The sequence below is a fragment of the Choloepus didactylus genome, chromosome 8, assembly GCF_015220235.1.
Source record: "Choloepus didactylus isolate mChoDid1 chromosome 8, mChoDid1.pri, whole genome shotgun sequence".
NCBI classification, from domain to species: Eukaryota; Metazoa; Chordata; class Mammalia; order Pilosa; family Megalonychidae; genus Choloepus; species Choloepus didactylus.
In genome coordinates this window covers 89,286,621-89,307,558 of record NC_051314.1, presented here as the reverse complement: position 1 = coordinate 89,307,558, position 20,938 = coordinate 89,286,621, and the positions used below count along the sequence as shown (strand labels likewise).

The window sequence follows — 20,938 nt, the reverse complement described above, 5'->3', positions numbered from 1 at the left end:
TTAATGAACTGGAAGTATAATAAAAATAATCCAGTCGAAAGATGACATATGTTGAAACTAGAAATTGGATAAACAGATATTTTAAACATTAAACTCCAATTTCTTCTGTTACAGAGGAAAAAGATAATACATTTTCACCTTAAAGTCTTGGATTTCATTTCTTTTTCAAACTTTCCCTTCATATTTTTGTAACTTTCATTAAAAGAAATTGCTTTACATTTTCCTTTATAGAAAACAGATACACTACACCCAAATAGCTTCATTATCAGTTGAAATAAAACTAATGCTTCAACTTAAATCATGTGAATTAAATAGTATTTCAATTAAGAACCAATTTAAAAGCAATTCCCCTATTAAACACTGAAATAAGTTGTAACAGATATTACAAGAGAAAATATTCTATCATTTTGACATGTGGCAGAAATAACATCTACCCAAGAATATACTGTCATATCAAGAGTAAGGGAAAGTCTTGAAATTTTTTTGGGCCATAAAAGTGGGAAATTTAAATGAAAACCTGTAAGATTATGCTTGAATACCAATTCTCAAATGTCTAGGTGAAAGATAAAAACAGACACCAATCTGGCTAACTGTTCTAACACATAAATTACACTGACCAAATTTTAGGAAAAAACGGGAATATTTTGTTTCCACTGTCACACTTACATTCTAGAAATATAATGTATAAACTTTAAATTAGGAGGCACCTTAATAGGGATGACCTTATAGGGATGACCAAAACAAAATCAAAACAAAATCAACCCACAAAGCCCTAAAAGGTGAAAAGCCAAATAAAGCACAATGTGATTGTTTTCCATCAGTGTTGGTTATGTTGCCCTCTTGCAAAATGACAGGCAAAATCATACTTGTTTTTACATTTGCATCCACATATATTACACTGAAAAGGATTTTCATACCCATGACATCCCATATTAATAGCATAAAGAATATTGTCTGCAAAATACATGTCACAGTGCTGGCAGTGGTGCCAAGCTGAGAATCCTGGACTGGCAGGGTGGGGGCTGGAGTGCTCGGCTGGCTATTTCCTACGCTGGGGGTACTTCTGTGGGCACTTGGTTCACTGCTTGGACCTGCCACTGGACTGTTGTTCCTTTGACTATGTGATGGCCTCGGCTTGTGGGAGAGGCGCTCTGAGGATTACTTGCTGACACTGCAGAAACTACTGCTTGGGCTGAGGGCTGCTGAACCTGAAAGGCTTTTCATCAGGGCAGGGAACTACATCAGGGGATGCAGGGTTTTGGTTTTCAGGTGGCAAACGGGACAACTGTCCTGCTCGAGTCAAGAGCTGATTTAAAGGGTTGTCAACCATGAGTTCTTCGGGGTCCCTTGGTAGGCCACTGGTTGGTGTGGTTTTCATCATACTTCCAAAGGAGTCCATCTGAATATTTGGGATTTCATGGATAAAATCATTAAGAAAGTCTGTTTTCTGAACCACCATGGAAGGCAGACACAAGTTGATGAGTGTTCATCTGCTATACCCCAAATTGCTTGTTTCTTCTGTAAAACCCCCCACATTTTCTTGCTGCTTAAGGAAGATCTAGAACCTTTAATTGGTACCATTTTATGCTTGTGTCTTCGATGATGGGACAGGTTACTTTGATTGCTGCAGCAGAAGGAACATTATTCACATTTGTATGGTTTTTCTCCAGTATGGGAACACATATGGGCTTCCAGATGACGCTCCTAAGCAGATGCAAATGGACATAAGTGACGTCTATGAGGTTTCTCACCTGTGTGGATTCTGGTATGTTCAATAAGCCAGGCTGTCCCTTTGCTGGCATGGTTGCCATACCGACACTTGAGCATTCCATCAAAGGTCCCTTAAAACCCGTGTACTAACATTCCTGAGTTTTCATCCAGGGAAATTTCAACAGATGGGTGATGAAGTCCATTTTGATCACCATCTGTTCCAGCTCCCTGAAGACCCTCTGCTTCTTTGTCCCCACTAACTGATCCGGAAATCACGTTCACATGATTGGTCTGCTGAGTCAGGTATCGTGAAAATCTTTCATGTGGTCTAAAGGCTCTAGTTTCTTTTCAACCATCTTCACTTCTTTTTTTTTTTTAAGTTTATAGTTTGTTATACTTAGAAAATCAGTTCCTCCTTTTTCTTTCCACTCCAACATTGATGAAATGTAGAGTAATCAAATTTTACTCTGGAGACACACCATGGGGCTCCAAAAGGCCATAGAGGGAATTTCAATTAAAGTTGAAAAGCCATACAGAGGTCTCCTGACAACCACACCGAGTATGCCCCACCGCCTTGTTCAAAGCCATAGCCATCATCACCGCCGCCACCTTCCTCACCGTCGCCACCTTCCTCACTGTCGCAGCCGCAGCCACGTTTGTTGTGTCTCCGACTCCATTCCTGCGCCCCTGCCTTCTGCATCCCATAAATTTTGATATATTGTTTCTCATTTTCATTTGCCTCAAGATATTTACTGATTTCTTTTGTAATGTTGTCCTCATTCCACTGGTTGTTTAAGAGTGTGTTGTTTAGCCGCCATGTAATTGTGAATTTTCTGGTTTTCCACCTGTTATTAATTTTTTACTTCATTCTTTTACGATCCAATGAAGTGTTTTGTATAATTTACATCTTTTTAAATTTTACTGAGACTTGTTTTGTGACCCAACATGTGATCTATCCTTGAGAATGATCCATGAGCACTTGAGAAAAATGTGTATCCTGCTGTTTGAGGGTGCATTGTTCTCTAAATGTCTGCTAAGTCTAGTTCATTTATCATACTATTGAAACTCGCTGTTTCCTTATTGATCGTCTGGCTAGCAATTCTATCCTTTGATGAGTGTGGTGTATTGAAGTCTCCAACTATTATTGTAGAGGTGTCTACTTCTCCACTCAGTGTTGTCAGTGTTTGCCTCATGTATTTTGGGGTGTTCCGGCTCAGGGAATAAATATTTATGATTGTTATGTCTTCTTGATGAATTGTCCCTTTTGTTAATACATAGTGTCTTTCTTTGCCTCTTTTAATTGCTTTACATTGGAAGTCCAATTTGTCTGATATTAGTATAGCTATTCCTGCACTTCTTTGGTTGCTGTTTGCATGAAATATCTTTTTCCAGCCTTTTGCTTAAAACTTATTTTTGTCCTTGGGTCCAAAGTGTGTCTCTTGTAGACAGCATGTAGATGGGTCTTGTCTTTAAATCAATTCTACCGGTCTCTGTCTTTTGATTGGGGAGTTTAATAATGGATTAATGAACATTTAATATTATTACTGAAAGGCAGTATGTTTTTCTACCATTTTGTCTTTTGGATTTTATGTGTCATATCTTTTTTTTTCCCTCTCTTTTTATCCTTACTGATAATCTTCATTTCTACACTCTCTTCAAACCTCTCTCTCCTGTCTTTTCCTGTCTGCCTATAGTGCTCCCTTCAGTGTTTCTTGTAGAGTTGGTCTCTTGTTCACAAAAGCTCTCAATTTTTGAGCATTTTCATTACTACACATAAAAAAGAATAAGAGTAAAGTTAAAGTTAAAAAGAACACCCAAAACATCCCATACCCTCATCCCTCCCTATTATTCATTTACTTTTTCTCCTCATTTTTCTATTTGTCTGTCCATATTCTAGATGAAAGAAGTGGGAGCCACAGAGTTTTCACAATCACATGGTCACACATTATAAGCTATATAGTTACACAATTGTCTTCAAGAATCAAGGCTACCAGGTTGCCATTCAACAGTTTCAGCTATTTCCTTATAGCTATTCCAATACACTAAAAACTAAAAAGGGATATCCATATAATGCATAAGAATAACCTCCAGAATGACCTCTTGACTCCATTTGAGATCTCTCAGCCATGAAACTTTATTTTGTTTCATTTCTCTTCCCCATTTTGGTTCAAGAAGGCTTTCTCAATCCCACAATGCCAGGGCCAAGCTCATCCCTGCAAGTCATGTCCCACATAGCGGGGGAGGGCAGTGTTTCCCTGCAGAGTTGGCTTAGAGAGAGAGGCCACATCTGAGCAACAAAAAAGGTTCTCTGGTGGTGATTCTTAGGCACAAATATAAGTAGGCTTAGCTCTCCTTTGCAGTAACAAACTTCATAAGGGCAAGCTCCAAGATTGAGGGCTCAGGCTTCTATATTGGTAGCCCCCGATGTTTGTGAGAATATCATTAATTCCCCAGGTGGGGAAATTTAATATTTCCACATTTTCCCCCACCCAGTCCCTCAAGGGGGCTTAGCAAATACATTTTTGTTCTCTGCCCAAATTACTCTGGGATGTATTGGGGCTTCATACCAACCTGTACAAACTAACCAGATTTCACTCCCGGCTCAACATTCCATGTAATTATGTTGTTTGAATAAACTGACCATACATGTTAAATTATATAGTGTGTTACAAAAAATATAGATTTTGCACCTAGTAAACATTTCTTCCTTTGGCCTCATACACAAATTGAAGTTTTAAAAACACCGTCAATATCATCCTTTACCCTTTAGTCTGATTTACCTGAATCCTAACCAAGTCCATTTCATTCATATCTCTAATTGAAATCTGATCTCTTCTTTCAGACTCCTTAACATTTGCTGTATGGGGAAATGCTGACATTCATAGCTGCTAGACTCTCTCTGAGTCTCAGGTGTCACACAGATACCCTAAGTTCCAGGGACTGACCAGGTTATACACAAAGAGCTCAGCATCTCAGAATTTAGAAATAGTCATTACAACTCAGGAATAGATGTACCTGCTATAAGAGCTTACAATTTAGGAACCATTACAATAAGCCTTCCCATGACAACCTGTGCTGTCAGACTCAATTCTCAGAGTTTGCACATTATAGATAGTCCATTATAATGTTTTTCTTTTCATTTATGGTTTATTTCACTCAACATACTGTCCTCAGTGTCCATTCATCTCAAAACTTCACTCCTTCTTGTAGCAGCTCAATATTCCATTGTATGTATACACCATAGCTCGCCATTCCATTCATCAGTTGATGTACCTTCAGGTCACCTCCATCCACTGCAAATCATGGATACTGACACCATAAACCCCACTGTGCAAATGTCCATTCATATCCCTTTTTTCAGTTCTTCCAAGTATATACCCAGTAACTGAGTTGCAGGACCATATGGCAACCCCATGCTTAGCTTCTTGTGGAACCACCACGTTGCCTTCCAGATGGGCTGCATTCTACTTCTCCACAAGTGGTGATAAGTTACATCCATTTATCCACATTTTCTCCAACAATTGTATCCCTCTGTTTATTTTTTAGACAGTTTTATTCACACACAATACATTCCATCCTTAGTAAGCAAGCAACGGTTCCCTGTATAATCACATAGTTATGCATTCACCTCCACTATCTAAATAAAGACATTTCCATTTCTTCCACAAAGAATGACGAAGAGGTGAAAAAAGTAAAAGGAAACTAGAAAAAGACAGGAAGAAATGAATGACAACTAAAAGCAACAAAAGAAAAAATAAGATAAAAATAAAATACAATTAAAAAGTCAGACAACAACACCAACACCAACAATCCCACACTCCTCCCTAATATCCCCATCTTATAGACATCTAGCTTTGATATATTGCCTTTGTTACAATTAATGGAAGTTTACTGCAATTTTACTATTAACTATAGACTCTAGTTTGCATTGATTGTATTTTTCCCCAATATCACTCCATTTTTAACAGCTTTCCTTTCTTGCATGCCCCAGCCCTACCACTAGCCAGTTCAGGCCCTGCTATATCTGCACATGATACCCTCTCCTTACCTCCACTTTGTTCACTGAGAATTATTTGATTAGTTATATAAGATCATCTATTTGGAGTCTGTCTTCATCATTAGGCAAGCTCCATTTTAGTCGTCAGTCTAATTCCAGCACCCAACATGGTTGTATCAATTAGGATTAGATTCAGTTACAGTGGAGACATGAAAAATAAGTGGTTTAAACAAGGTAGAACTTTGTCTTTCTCACATAAAAGAAGTCCAGTGGAAGCCTAGGACAGACATGGCAGTGCATTGGTTATTAGGGACCCAGGCTCCCACCAGCTCTTCATTCCACCATTCCTGGTATGGGTCCTTCATTCTCATGGTCTAAGATGATTACTGGAGCTCCAGCTATTACATCCATATTCCAAGCAGCTGACTGGAGAAAGGAAGGAAAAACAGTATGTCCCTCCCTCCCTTTTAAGCAGAATTCCTGGAAGTCTCAAATAACATGTCGACTTACATGTCATCGGCCCAGACTGGCCACATGGCCACCTCTCTCTGCAAGAAAGGCTGTCTTTTGGTTTGGTGGCAGTGTGCCCAGCTAAAAACTGAGGTTCTATTATCTGAGGGCAATGACAAGGCCATATTTTGTGGGGCCTGAAGCTTATAAGTTTAGGGGACCATTAGAAAGATAGTTCCATCTTTATGCCAGCAAGTTTCACAAAGATATCTGACCGTGTAAACATTCTGTGGGGTTCCTCCCAGCAAGGGCCTATGCGAGTGAGGGGCCCTTTGACTTAGTCTCATTGGCCTCGTGGTAAATCTGTCTTGGTTCAGGAGGCAAACAGCAGTGTTGTCACAGTGGTATTTTCAAGGTCATAACTAATTTTTTTCCTTGCAATTTTATTGAGATATAGTCACACACCATAGAATCATCCAAGGTGTACAGTCAGCTGTTCACAGTATCATCATATAGTTGTGCCTTCATCACCACAATCAATTTTTGAACATTTTCATCACTCCAAAAAAAGTAATAAGAATAAAAATAAAAGTAAAAAAGAACACACAAGACATCCCATCCCCCCATTATTCATTTACTTTTTTGTTCCCATTTTTCTACTCATCTGTTCATACACTGGATAAAGGGAGCATGACCCACAAGGTTTTCACAATCATATGGTCACACTGTATAAGCCATATAGTTATACACTCATCTTCAAGAATCAAGGCTACTGGGTTGCAGTTCAACAGTTTCAGGTATTTCCTTCTAGCTATTCTGATACACTAAAAAGGTATATATAAACAATGCATAAGAATAGCCTCCAGAATGAACTCAACTACATTTGAAGTCTCTCAGCCATTGAAACTTTACTTTTTTTTCATTTCTGTTCCCCATTTTGGTCAAAAAGTCTTCTTCAATTCCATGATTTTGGGTCCAGATTCATTTTCAGGAGTCATGTCCCACGTTGCCAGGGAGATTTACACCCCTGGGAATCATGTTCCATGTGTGTGTGGGGGGGTACGCAGTGAGTTTACCTGCCAAGTTGGCTTAGAGAGACAGGCCACATCTGAGCAACAAAAGAGGTTCTCTGGGGGTGACTCTTAGGCACAATTATAAGTAGGCTTAGCCACTCCTTTGCATTAACAAGCTTCATAAGGGCAAGCCCCAAGATCGAGGTCTCAGCCTACTAAATTGGTAGGTCCCCAATTTTGTAAGAATATAAGGAATTCCCCAGGTGGGTAAATTTAGTATTTCCTCATTTTCCCCCAGTCCCTCAAGGGGGCTTTTCAAATACTTTTTTATCCTCTGCCCAAATTACTCTGGGATTATCAGGGCTTCATAGTAAACTGTACAAACAAATCAGATAGCACTCCCTATTGAAGGTTCCCCATAATTATGGTGTTTGAATAAACTGACCATACAAGTTAAATTATATAGTGTGCTGCAGACAATAGGGATTTTCCACCAAATAAACATCTCTACCTTTGGTCTCACACAGAAGTTGAGGTTTTACAATACAGTCAATATCATCCTTTACCCTTTAGTCTGTTTTACTTAGTCCTAACCAGGTCCATTTCATTCATATATCTAATTGAATATGATCTCTTTTTCAGCTTCTTTAACATTTGCTGTGTGGGGTAATGTTGACATTCATAACTTCCAAACTATAGCTCTGAGTCTCAGGTGTCACACAGATAGAGACCCAAAGTTCAAGGGACTGACCAGGTTATCCACAAGAGCTCAGCATCTCAGAATCTAGAAATAACTGTTACAACTCAGGAATAGAGGTAAATGCTATAAAAGCTTACAATCTAGGATCCATTACAATAAGTCCTCCCTGACAACCTATGCTCTCAGATTCTATTCTCAGAGTTTGCATGTTATAGTTAGTCCATATTAAGTTTAGCATTATAATATCTATCTTTTCATTTCTGGCTTATTTCACACAACATACTGTCCTTAAGGTCCATTTTACCTAGTTGCATACCTCACAACTTCATTTCTTCTTGCAGCTGCTCAATCTTCCATTGTATGTATACACCACAGTTCACTATTCTGTTTATCAGTCGATGTACCCTCAGGCCACCTCCATCCATTGCAAATCATGAATACTGCGATCATAAACACCAGTGTGCAAATGTCCATTCATGTTCCTCTTTCCAGTTCTTCCAAGTATATACCCAGTAATGGGGTTGCAGGACCATATGGCAACCCCATACTTAGCTTCCTCTGAAACCACCACACTGCCCTCCAGATGGGCTGCACCATTCTGTTCCCCTGCCAGCAGTGATTAGGTACATCCCTCTCTCCACATTTTCTCCAACACTTGTTTATTTTTTAAACATTCCATCCTAAGTAGACAATCAGTGGTTCCCAGTATAATCACATAGTTATGCATTCACCACCACAATCTATATGCAGACATTTCCATTTCTTCTACAAGAAAAGAAGAGGAAAAAAAAAAGAAAAGAAAACAAAGTGACAAATAAAGAAATAAAAATAACATACATTAAAAAGTTCAGAATCCCATACCCCTGCCTTATATCCCCCTCCTATAGACATTTAGTTTTGCAAGGTAGTATTTTAACGAAACAAAATTTACCCTCCATTTTTTCATTACTTCTCCTTTATTAAGTCAGAAAATCCAAGTTTAAGGCATTTACCAACAGCAAATAAGCTCTCTGAGGTTCAATTTTTCCCACCTGAGAAATGGATCAATCAGACTCACCTGACTAGATTCCCATGAAACTCAAATGAAATTGATTTATATACCATAAAGCACTGTATAAATATAAGGAAGAATGTAAGGAAGAATTATTGTCAACAAGCAAAAGCTTATCCCATGAAAAACACAGAGGCAGGAAGTGGGGAATTGGGGGAAAAAGAGGCATCTTTGGAAAATATCAGAACATCTGCCACCTAAAGCTATGGGGATGGAGAAAAGAAGAAAAGATTTTGAGGACATACTATGTGCTAGTTTTAGTTAAAATGCCTACTATGTGCTTTTACTCTAGACTGGCATTCTCTAAATGTATTAAATGAATCACATTTGATCATTAGAACAGGACTTTGAAGATTGAAATAGTGAAGAATTGCCTGACCTTGTACAGATGTCAATGGAAATGGATCACTCTGAACATCCCAAGTGATGGCATATATATCATCTTCATTTTTTCAGAGTTCACTGGGCTGCCAAAACTTGTGATGTTTTCACATCTAGTTGAAAGCAAAGATGGACCATCACCCCTTCACCAGTTTACAGAGTTCATCCACTGTAAAGCGCTGCTGCAAAAGGGCCAGACTGTTGGTCTCCTGCAATGTCACTTTATTCAACAAATTAATTTATCAAGTACTTTTTACAAGGTGCTATATATACTGCCTGCTGGGAGACAAGGTGGTAGCCACCAAGGAATGGAATGAGGTAAGGAAGACAAATAACGAAGAAATATAAAACATAGTCCCTGTCTCAGGGACTGAGGAAGTAGTGTATAAAGTCAAATGTTAAGTAATCATGTGTTGAGCAATGAGACCAAAGATGCTATTGGAGTTTAGAGAATGGAAAAAGTGGGGTGATCTGTAAAATCTTTATTAAAAAGGAGATATTTAAGTTAGTCCCTAAAGAAACAGTCCAAAACAATCTAAGAAACATATGGGGAGAAAAGAGAGAGAGACAAGATAGATGAGGAGGTAACAGTATAAGGATGATCAGAAATGTAAGATATGAATAAATGACATGGAATAGACTTATCAGGAAATGAGGATGGAATGACTTATCAAGAAACAAGGATTGAAGATAGTAAAAAATTGAGTTAAGATTTAAAAAGAGGTTAGAGTCTACTAGTGAAGGAATTGGAACGCCAGGATAAAGTAGAATTTTTTTCCATATGAGACTGGACAGAATGCTTTAGATCCAATCTGTTTGTTTTATGAAAATTCATTACTACCATATTGTCATAATCAAAGCCTGAGATCATTTTTCCTTCTTGCCTGTGTACAAGGCCAGAAGAGAAATATGGAGTGTTACCAACAGGAAGAGTTTCATGACCAAATTCAGTAATTACAATAGTGTCATTTCTTCAGTTAAGTTTCAGCAGCCATTTCTGTGTTCAAAGTTGTGATTTTCTTGGTCACCTGGACCCGGACATAAGTCCTAATGGCATAATTTGCTGTTTGGCTACAACGCTTACTTTTTCTTCTATCACAGTTCCTTTCGGAAAATGCTTTCAAAGGGAGCCAACTGAAAAGGAATTGGCCTTTAGAGCTCTGCTCTACTTGGCTTCCTTGTACTATTTGTCATTCAGTAGCTGCCGAACAAACACCTCAAGACTGGCCTGGACTAACTCTTTAAACTGGAGGTTATGGTTTCACCTCTTGACCTATTGCACATCACCAGTAACCACAGACATCTCAATGTTGGTCCTCGGCCTTTACTTGAGAGAATGAGGTTCCAACTTTTAGAGGCAGCCCAATCTGACCTGACTTCCCCCATAGTGTACCCTGGGCTGACCCACATTTGGAGTCCTTTGTCTTAATTTCATTCCACTCGTGGTATTTGGCGTGGGACCTTCCCTCCTCCTGTTTTCAAATTTTCCCATCCTTTTCCGGAGGCCCTCCTTCCATACCACATCCTATGAGACAGGCGTTTACTGGGGGAGTGGGAGGGCAACTTTATTCTCTCAGAATCCTGTGAGATGGCCAATGAACGATCAATAAACCAATTCAAGATAAAACATCAATGGCTGGTAATGGCTTGATGCCCCACCCCCAACCCCACACCTCTCTCCCGCTCCTAAAATGGCATTTATGCCCCATTCCAAGAGGATTCCATGTTAACAGTTTTCAGTGCTGAGGCCTCATTGCCCTCAGCTATTTCAGAGCCACCCATACTTACGGTCCGCCACGCTGCTCCCAACACCTGAGAGTGTCAGAACTGTTTCCATTCAACACAGAAAATAACTAGGAATGGTGACTGTAGATTCAGACAAAACTGCTGTTAGGAGATATTCTACCTTGAGCAAGTTTATAACAAAATCTCTAAAAACCCCAATCCCCCATGTTCAAAGAATGATAATAAAACCCATTTCAAAGGGTGCTGAATGAGATTATGTATGAAAAAAGAAAGATGCCTCATTACCTGGCATGTCGTAGGTACTCAATATACAACAGCTGTCATACTGTTTTTGCTTATTGTATTCAAATGACTTGAGTGTAATTGTTTATGTTGATAAAGATGGTCCACGAGGTTCCATGTTATCCCGTCACATCCAACTTTCAATATTAGAGTGAAAGAACTAGTCAGGCTAGTTGACTAAACGTCTTTCATATTTATTCAGAAAAAAAGTGCAGGGATTTTTTTTCAGCAGAAATTAAATGATGGATGAAAATTCTCTTAAAACTCTTAAGTCCTCTTTATTAAAATTATGCTTACTTTTTCTCATTTAAAGAATCACAGTTTCAAGATACATTGTCACATTTGCCTATCTTATTAAAATGTGAAAATTATAAATATATTTCTTATATTTTAATATTACTTCCTAAGTGGCTTGAGTTTGGGGACTATAGCTGTAGACGTTATTCAATTACATAGAAGAGTTTTTTCTTTAATATTGTTTTTCTTCTCTTCTCATCACAGAGAGAAAAGTACAGTTCTGAGGCCATCCTCAACTTGTGTTTGTCAAATTCATCCTCTCATCAACATCTTCTCTCAGCAAAGGTAAGATAATTTTCTGTTCTTCTTCACTTTGTTAAATCTTTAAGAGAACTAAAGAGAGAAAGAAAAAGAGAGCTAGAGAATAGAAAAATGATTGTAAGAAAATATGCCTAAAGATTAACAGACATTCACTCTGGGCAGTGGAATTCTAAATGATTTCGATGTTTTCCATGATACTTTTCTGTATTTTTCAAATAATCCATAATAAGTATGTATTACTTTTGTAATTAGAGAAAATATTTTTAAAAGATATATAGACATCTGTGGTTAATAAAGAGGAGAAACCGTTCTTTTTAGTAGCGATATCAATCATAAACATTTTCAAATAGCCTTTGGACTATCCTGACAATAAGTGAAGAAACAGTTCAATAGAGCTTGAGATAAATATTGGAAAGCAAACCTCGTCAGTGAGTATGAGGTATTTATTTACACACACACATACACACACACACACACCAATGTTTCATTCCAAGATGATGAGGCAGCTTACAAGGTAAGGAATTATGGTTTTTCATCTCTCTTCCCTACCCCATTTTCTAAGCAGGTTGGGTTCCTGTAAGTGGGAGACATTTTTAGCCAATTCTAGAGATGGGCTGGGGAGTGTAAGTAGAAGGCAGAAGATGGAGAAGTGCTAAATATTCTGCCTAGTAAAAGAGGGTTAATTCAGAGTGGGTTGGGAAGCCAGGTAAAAGGAGCCTGGAGCCAGGTTCTACGAACAACCTGACATACCGGTGCAGGCTCTGTAGGGAAGAAAGAACCTTGAGAGCAGATAATTCAGATAAGAATTTCCAATAGATTTCTATGCAATGTGCAACGTAAATCCCACCCATCACTCCCATAAGTCTTCAGTAAAATCTGCATTGCTCACTCATCTTCTGGTGCCAGTGGACTCTTTCTAAGGGAATGTGCAGAGGTTATATGTTCTGCATCGGTGTTGGTAAGGGGTGAAAGCAGACTGTATATTATAACAGGTTATCACCATATATGCAATTTTAAAAGATTCAAAATAATGAGATTAAAAAAGCAGTTAAACAAATCTAGAAGCTAGACTACTGTGTTGGTCTGGTTTGTTCAGAAGACACAGAAGAGACACCCAGGTAAGCTGGAGTGAAGGTTGAGGAACACCTGGGTTCCAGGCTAGGCTTTTCCACTGAAACGGGGATAACAATCAAGTGGTAAATCTGACAACCCGAGCTGAAGCATTTAGCCCAATGAGTGACTCACCAACTGGCAGTTAACATCTCATGATAATCAATCAAAAGGCCTTTCTGAGGTCCCTGCTGCTGACTTTCTTGGTGACTCTTCTAGCATCTCTTGTTCTTTCTTATTTATTATAAACAACAGCTGCTATTTATTAATTACCTCCCTATAAAATTCCAGATAAGAAGCTAGCACTAGTTATGTAATATACATATATACATATAATGGCTGATTCCACACCATGTGTGGAAGGCTGGGTGGTCAGTAAGGGTGCCACAAGCTTCTCTTACCACTTTTATTTATTTATTTATTTTTTAATCTTCATTTTATTGAGATATATTCACATACCGCGCAGTCATACAAAACAAATCGTACTTTCGATTGTTTACAGTACCATTACATAGTTGTACATTCATCACCAAATCAATCCCTGACACCTTCATTAGCACACACACAAAAATAACAAGAATAATAATTAAAGTGAAAAAGAGCAATTGAAGTAAAAAAGAACACTGGGTACCTTTGTCTGTTTGTTTCCTTCCCCTATTTTTCTACTCATCCATCCATAAACTAGACAAAGTGGAGTGTGGTCCTTATGGCTTTCCCAATCCCATTGTCACCCCTCATAAGCTACATTTTTATACAATTGTCTTCGAGATTCATGGGTTCTGGGTTGTAGTTTGATAGTTTCAGGTATCCACCACCAGCTACCCCAATTCTTTAGAACCTAAAAAGGGTTGTCTAAATTGTGCGTAAGAGTGCCCACCAGAGTGACCTCTCGGCTCCTTTTGGAATCTCTCTGCCACTGAAGCTTATTTCATTTTCTTTCACATCCCCCTTTTGGTCAAGAAGATGTTCTCCATCCCACGATGCCGGGTTACCACTTTTAAAGCCGTGTTTTCTTGATGTGGTACTCGCCCAGTTACTGCAACCCTTTAACTGCTTCCTGGAGTTTTGATGAAAATGGCCTTTCCAGTTTTTACTTGTTGTTCAAAGATTCTGTGGGGGAACAGCACCCTGGAGCATCTTACACCACAATCTTGGTCGACTGGAAATTAGGCATTTTTCTTTTAGAATTGTATTAATAAAAATGTGAAATCTTGACAGAGTAACTTTTCTTATGTCTCAAGGTACAATCTCTATATCTGGGGGAAATTTAACAAATAATAGATAAATCTAATTGAAGTAATATAGCTCCGGGCTTCCAACAAATTGGATGAGCAGGTTTTTCTCCTATTGTAAAGAACCAGTGCATGATACATGATCATGAGCCCCTAGGGGTCAGAAAGAGCCCTTGGAGAGTCACAGAATATACCAATCACCAGTTTCCCACAGTGTGGGGCTACTTGGGCAGTATATTCATTCAGAGTTTTTAAGTAAGAGACAGGTGAGTAATTAGCCCTACTTTTAATAAGTTATTAATATCCTGATAGGAAATATTGCTGAAATATAGTCAATGTGGAAATGAAGTTTTATGAAGTCTTTGAGGTCTTGTTCATTCAACATGTACTTGTGGAGCTTCATATGAGATGCAAATGCTGTATAACTGGGGACAGTAAAAAAAAAAAAAGTCACGGTCCCCACTCCTAAGGAATTCATGGCTTATTGGTAACCTCTAGTATCATAATTTTAAGAAAAAGTAGTTGCAATGTCACATAGAAAGATGGAAAGTGCTGTAACAGAGGCATATATGACAAGCTGTGGGATGGTGGAATGCACGATACCTAGTCTGCTTAGGGGAGGTCAGAGAAGAATTTACAGGGGAGATAACTAAAACTGAGACCTATATGTTGAGAAGTGTTTGGAAAACGGGGTGGGGAAAAGCAGTCGAGCCAGAAGGAACAGCATCAGCCAGAGGAAACAGTGTATATATGGCATATTGAGGTAGAGCTGGTAGAGAGGGAGTTAAGTTCTGTGTGAGAAACAGTCTCATGGGACATAGTAAGGAGTTAATATTATATTCTGTTGGTAATGGAGAGCTATTGTATAGTTTTAACTCAGGACATGACATGGTAATATTTGTATTTTAGAAAGGGTACCCACTCTGGGAATAGCACGGAGTATAGAGCATAGATTGTAGGAAGTCAAATCAAGAGGTAAGGAGACCCCTTAAGAGGCTCTTGTAGTTCTAAACTAGGGAAGTAGTGATGGGGTTGGGGGGAAAAATCATATTCAGAAAATACATAGGAGAAAGAATTGGCAGGACTTGGCTAGTGCTCAGCAGCCTTTGATCCAGCATTTGACTCTCCTTGAAGCATTCTTGTCACTTGTTTTCCATCTTGGACACTTAACTCTTAGTTTTCTTTATGCTTCACTGGCTGCTCCCTTTTTAGTCTCCTTTGTTGCCTCCTATTCCTTTTATTGAAGTCTAAATTTTGGAGGCTGTAAGGTCCAGTCCTGGGCCCTCTTCTCTTCTCTCTCCTTCCTCTCCCTCTAGGAGCTATCAGTCAGTTCCATGGCATTAAGGTTTATCAATATGCTGATGACTCTCCAAATTCTGTCTGCAGCCCCAACCTCTCCCCTCAGTTCCAGTCTTGTATATTCAATGGCACAGTCAACAACTCAAGCTTAAGACTCTCACAGAAGAACTCTTGGTTTCCCCTGCTGCAGGCCCATTCTTTCCCTAGTTTTCTGCATTTCACTGAATGACACCACCGTCTACCCAGTTGCCCAGGGGAAAAAACAAATACATAAAGAAACAAAAAGCCCCATATATCCAAGTAGAGAAGATTCTTGGGTTTTCCACTAATTGAGTGGGAGCTGCCCTTGGTGCAATTCCAGGGATTACGACTTTCATTGTAATCTGTTCAAATGACGCCCCTTCTTGTTTTGCAATGTAGAGGCCCTAAGATACTTCTCTCCAATCTATTTGTTGGGAAAACTAGAGGAAAAATTTTTAATGAAATTTCACAGCCTCATATTGTCCCCAAATTTCTTCTTTCAAATAAGTTGTGTCACCTGGCAGAGTACAAGTGATATTTACCTTGCCCTTGTACTTCACTAAACCCAAAACCTCCTCTAGTAAATGTTAGCCAGTAATTTATACTGAATTTTGCTAAGGATGATAATATAGGACCCTGCTTACTTTGGCATTTTGATAAATACTGAAGGATTGGTTCTTATATAGCCCAGACCGCAAGGTCATTCAATTAATAAGAAATATCTTCTCTCCCTTCCAGATAATATTGTTGCTATTTATCACTATTCAATTTCTGGTCATGTAGGGCTTGCTTTCCTATTATTATTCCTATTATTATGAAAGATTCTAATAACTTTAAACTCTTGTATGAAGTCACAGTATTCAAGGAAAACAAACATTAAAAATACTTACTAGATTCACTGGTACAAGCAGAAACATACCATGCCATGTTGCATATTTATTGGTATATAACTAACTGGTTCAAGAATCAGGCAGGCTCGGGTTTGCATCTTAGCTCTAGCTCTTAGGGCTGAGTGACCTGGGCAAGTTAATCTCATTTGAAAATAAGATCAAACTCACAGAATTTTTTGTGCAAATTAAATGAAATTAGTATGTGCAAAATGCCTGGAATATAGCAGACACTTAATAAATGGTAATGGTTTTGTTGTATTATTATTGATTCCTTCCTCTGTGGGATTTCTCAGCCTACCTAATAAATCAGTAGGTGGTTCCATCATAGTTCATCTTTATGGAACATCTTTTCTGGAACACTTACATTGAAAAGTGGTCAAACTCCAACTCTCAAAGTCTAGGTTTTGTGATCTGTTTTCAAGAGAAGAAGCCACGCATTACTCAGGAATTAATCTGAATGTGTGGGTAATAAAGTTTTTCCCAATCTGAAAATGAATCTACACAGGAAATGGAAAACTGAGCAGGCATCCAGTGAATTTAGAGGCACACACTGCTCCCAAAATATTAAAAACAGTGCGTGTGTGTCCATTTGGCTCTTTGTCTCCATCCTTCCTGAAGAGCAAGGTCAACATATGTTTCAGAACAGAGCGTATTCCTCTTCTTGTCAGAACACTGGGAGCATTTCATGGTGAGAAATCAAACAGAAGTTTCTAAAGGAGACTAAAGCTACCCGTGATACAGTCACAAATGAGGAATTCCTGAGCAGATCTGATTCGAGAGTTCCCTATTGCCTAACATTTCAAACAAAGCACTCTGTTGAAAATCGTATTTTCAGCACATCACCCTCTTTACAATAAGATATATTTCCTATCACAATGCCTTAAAACAAAACCTTGCTAGATTTCCAAATGAGATGGTAGAGTTGTTTGGTCTCTTGGTGCTCTCAAACTTAAACAGGTGCAATGAGTTCCAACTTGTTAGGACTGAAATTGTAGCTCACCTATCAGGGAAAGTTCCTATCAAGGTTTACCACTCTGCCATCCTCCAGATGACAAGTGGTACTCTGGAAATTTTGCAATTATCCTTACATTGGGAGCTGGAGAAAGAAAAAGGGAATAACGGTGCATTATATAGTTTATAACTGAAGTTTAGGTGTCAAATGAAAAATCTTCCTGGCTGTGACAGCACTAGAACTAGTGATGTAGTTTGGGGCCTTCATTTATTTCTATTTATTCTTAAACCATCTTATAATGCTGGTTTACAGAGCTCTATTTGAGAACCTACACTCCAAAGCATGAAATGGTAGGCACTTTGGCTCTTGGCTACTCCAGCTTCAGCCCCTAAAAGCTTGCTGGAGATGCCCCGAGGAAACTGAGTCCCACTGTCCCCACAGCTCTGAAAACACCCACGTTGAGTTGTAGCAGAAGGAAAAACACAACAACTACAACAACCACAAATGGTTTTCAATCCCTTGGGAAAAACCCAAAGTAGAAAATATAATAACTACTGGTATTTAAGAATCCATGATATTAGCATTTGTGGGGAGTCATGGCATTTCCCAGTTGTCATGACAACACTGATGCCTCTTCTCAGCTTGCATGCATGTTCAGGTGTTGCATTTATTTTAGAATTTGACTCTGGATGTAAAGACTTGGAGGATCTTAAAAGATCTACCTGTTTTACTAACTAAGATGACATGCCAATGTAGAGGAGATACTTAATTGCAAAGGAAGTGCCCACCCCGGCAGTGGTTTCTATAGTGATGCTATTCCCGAGACAAAAATAAGTGTTTACTCACCGAGAAAGGCCAGAGGAGGGAATTTCTGCAACACGGATGTGAACTTGGGCATCAGTGATGGAAAATTCTCTTTCTTTCATGGCTGTCTGACAACTTTTCATTAGTGCCCAAATTGACTACAAATAATTAAGTGTATTTTTCAACTCAGCAGTGGGATTAAAATTAGTAATTAGGATGCAAAATTTTAAAGAGGAAGGAACTTCTGGAAAGGCCCTTATTTTTCGGATGAAGAAACCAAATGAGCCCACATACCTGAGCCCACCTGAACTCACTGGGCTCAGGGTGGGAAGTTGTCTCCTTGCAGCACCCCGTGAAGCTTCCCATGTCTTCTGCTGCTAGCAATGTCTCTGCATCATCACTTCCAAATACTTGAGCAAAGGTTACAGGTGAAGGAACTTCCTAATGCCTCCTTAAGAATGAATAAAATAATCTTCACCTAGAAAAAAATGTCCCTTTCTCTTGAGTCATTTAGAAAAATTAAAGCTGACTCTGAACAGTGACAAATTTTCCTTATTCCTCATGTGATTTCAGGTACTCTCCAATTATATGCATGGAGTGATGAATATGCAACATGGAAAAATTATACAAGATACATATGGAAAAAATATTTTGCAATGCAGTTCCAATTACTAATACATTTTTTCCTCCCTTTCATCCAAGTCCTAGGATGTATATAAATCATTTGTAGCTCACATTATAAAGAAGCAGTTTTCATGAAGAAGTTTTCATTTATATTCATTTTTTCCTAACCTTCACCTGGTTAACCAGGTACTTTTACATTTATTAATTTGAAAGAAAAATAATACTAGCTGCCTGCTGTATTTTCTAATTTGGAAGATTCTCTGCTTGTTATTTTTTGTAATAAAATTTCTGATAGGCTTTTGGATAAGTAAATAAATAGAAGGATCTTCAGTATCTTAGTAAGAGATTTGTCTTAGTTTCAAGTGTTTGTGGGTATTTACTTTTAGCTCAAAAATAATTAAATGTGATGACTTTAAGGTAATAACAATTCTGTCTAAAAATGCTCATTCCCTTAATGGGGAACACAGAGTTGTTGATTTAAAGTTGGAGTCTCTGAGCTGACCTTACTTCTGCACTTGATGTATCTTGGGGAAAGGCTTTATTGCGGCTTTATTTTTGTTATGACTAGAACTTAAGAGTGCATATCAGACTGCAAAGTAAGAATTATACATGTGGCAAAAATGGGGGAAAAGAAAGAAAATGAAAGGACCCAACATGTATTGGGTACCTGCTATAGGTGAAGGTGCAGCCTTAGGTAAGCCCTTTGCACACTATAGAAAATATTTGAGAATTTAGGGGGCTATGCAGTATTGAAACCCTTATCTTTTGGTGGAGAATCCTCCAAGTGTTTCAGTCTTAGTAAAAGAGAGGCCATTTCCTACTACAGCCACAAAGGCCGTCTCTCCCTTTCCCCAGCCCCTTGCAGCTAAAACACAGGCATGTGTCAGACTCACCAACAGGTGCTCATGCCTAGGACTTGCTATTCGAGGCAAGAGTGTGCTGATAAATCGTCTTTGATTTGCAGCGTTTGCTGATTTCATGGTATAAATAACTCCCACCATGGCTGATTTCAAGCTACAGACACTTTAACATGCAGCTTGCAGAATTCTTGAATATTTAACAGTTGGTTCTAACGAGAAGTGGAGTTAGGTTCAGCAGTCACTGAGCATTAGTAGCTAGATGACGGAGCCAGGCAGCAGTGGCAGGAACAAGAGTCAGTGGTGGAGGAGCCAACAGACCATTCCTAGTATTGACCTTGACTCTCGTTTTGCCTGACTTCCCTTAACGCCTGCTCCTTTTCTGGCCCCCGTTCTTGATAAGCCTCCCAATAAATTCCTTTTTTGCTAAAGTCATACAGAGTTGATTTCTGAAGCTGCAACAAAGAGCCATAACACATTGCTAATTAAGCCTAATGATAACTCTGGGAGTAAGGTCCTATGATTATTAGCTCTAGTTTATAGATGAGGACTTGAGGCTCGGAGTAGTTAAGTAACTTGCCTGAAGTCACACACAACTAGAAGTAACAGAAGTCAAATGCTTGGTGAGAAGACACCAAGTTGATGACATGCCTTTGGTTTCTATCTCCATTAAGGAACACTATTTGGAGTTAAAAATTTTTAAATAAAATAAACAACTCCTTTAAATATTAGATCCAAGTAACCATTGCACTCTAGAACAAACAAATTTTGAGATATCTATTTGAAAGGGTAGTTGATTTTTTTTTTTTTTTTTTTTGGTAGTCTGTCTGCAAAGTAATTAACCTCCATTGATAAATCTCATCCCAGAACCTTCAGAGTTTAACTCAGTGTGGTGGTTTGGAACTGTATGTACCCCAGAAAACCATGTCCTTAAAGCTAATCCATTCTTGTGGGTGTGGACCCATTATAAGTAGGACCTTTTGGTGAGGCTACTTAAGTTAAGGTGTGACCCACATCATTCAGGGTGGGTTTTAATCCTCTTACTGGAGTCCTTTACAAGAGAATGAAATTCAGACAAAGAAAAAGGCACAGAAGCAAGAAACTGAAGGCAACAAAACCTGGAAGAGAAGGGAGAGACCAGGAGATGCCACCATGTGGCTGGCCATTTGACAGAGGAGTCCAAGATCACTGGCAGCTGGTCTTCAGGAAGGAAGCACCACCTGATGATGCCTTGATTTTTCCTAGTCTCAAAACTGTAAGC

General features: G+C 38.7%; 1 pseudogene; it reads right to left on the bottom strand.

Annotated features, from left to right (window-relative positions):
• Positions 1-817: 817 nt before the first annotated feature.
• On the bottom strand, positions 818-2,066 carry LOC119541725 (annotated as a pseudogene).
• Positions 2,067-20,938: the final 18,872 nt, after the last annotated feature.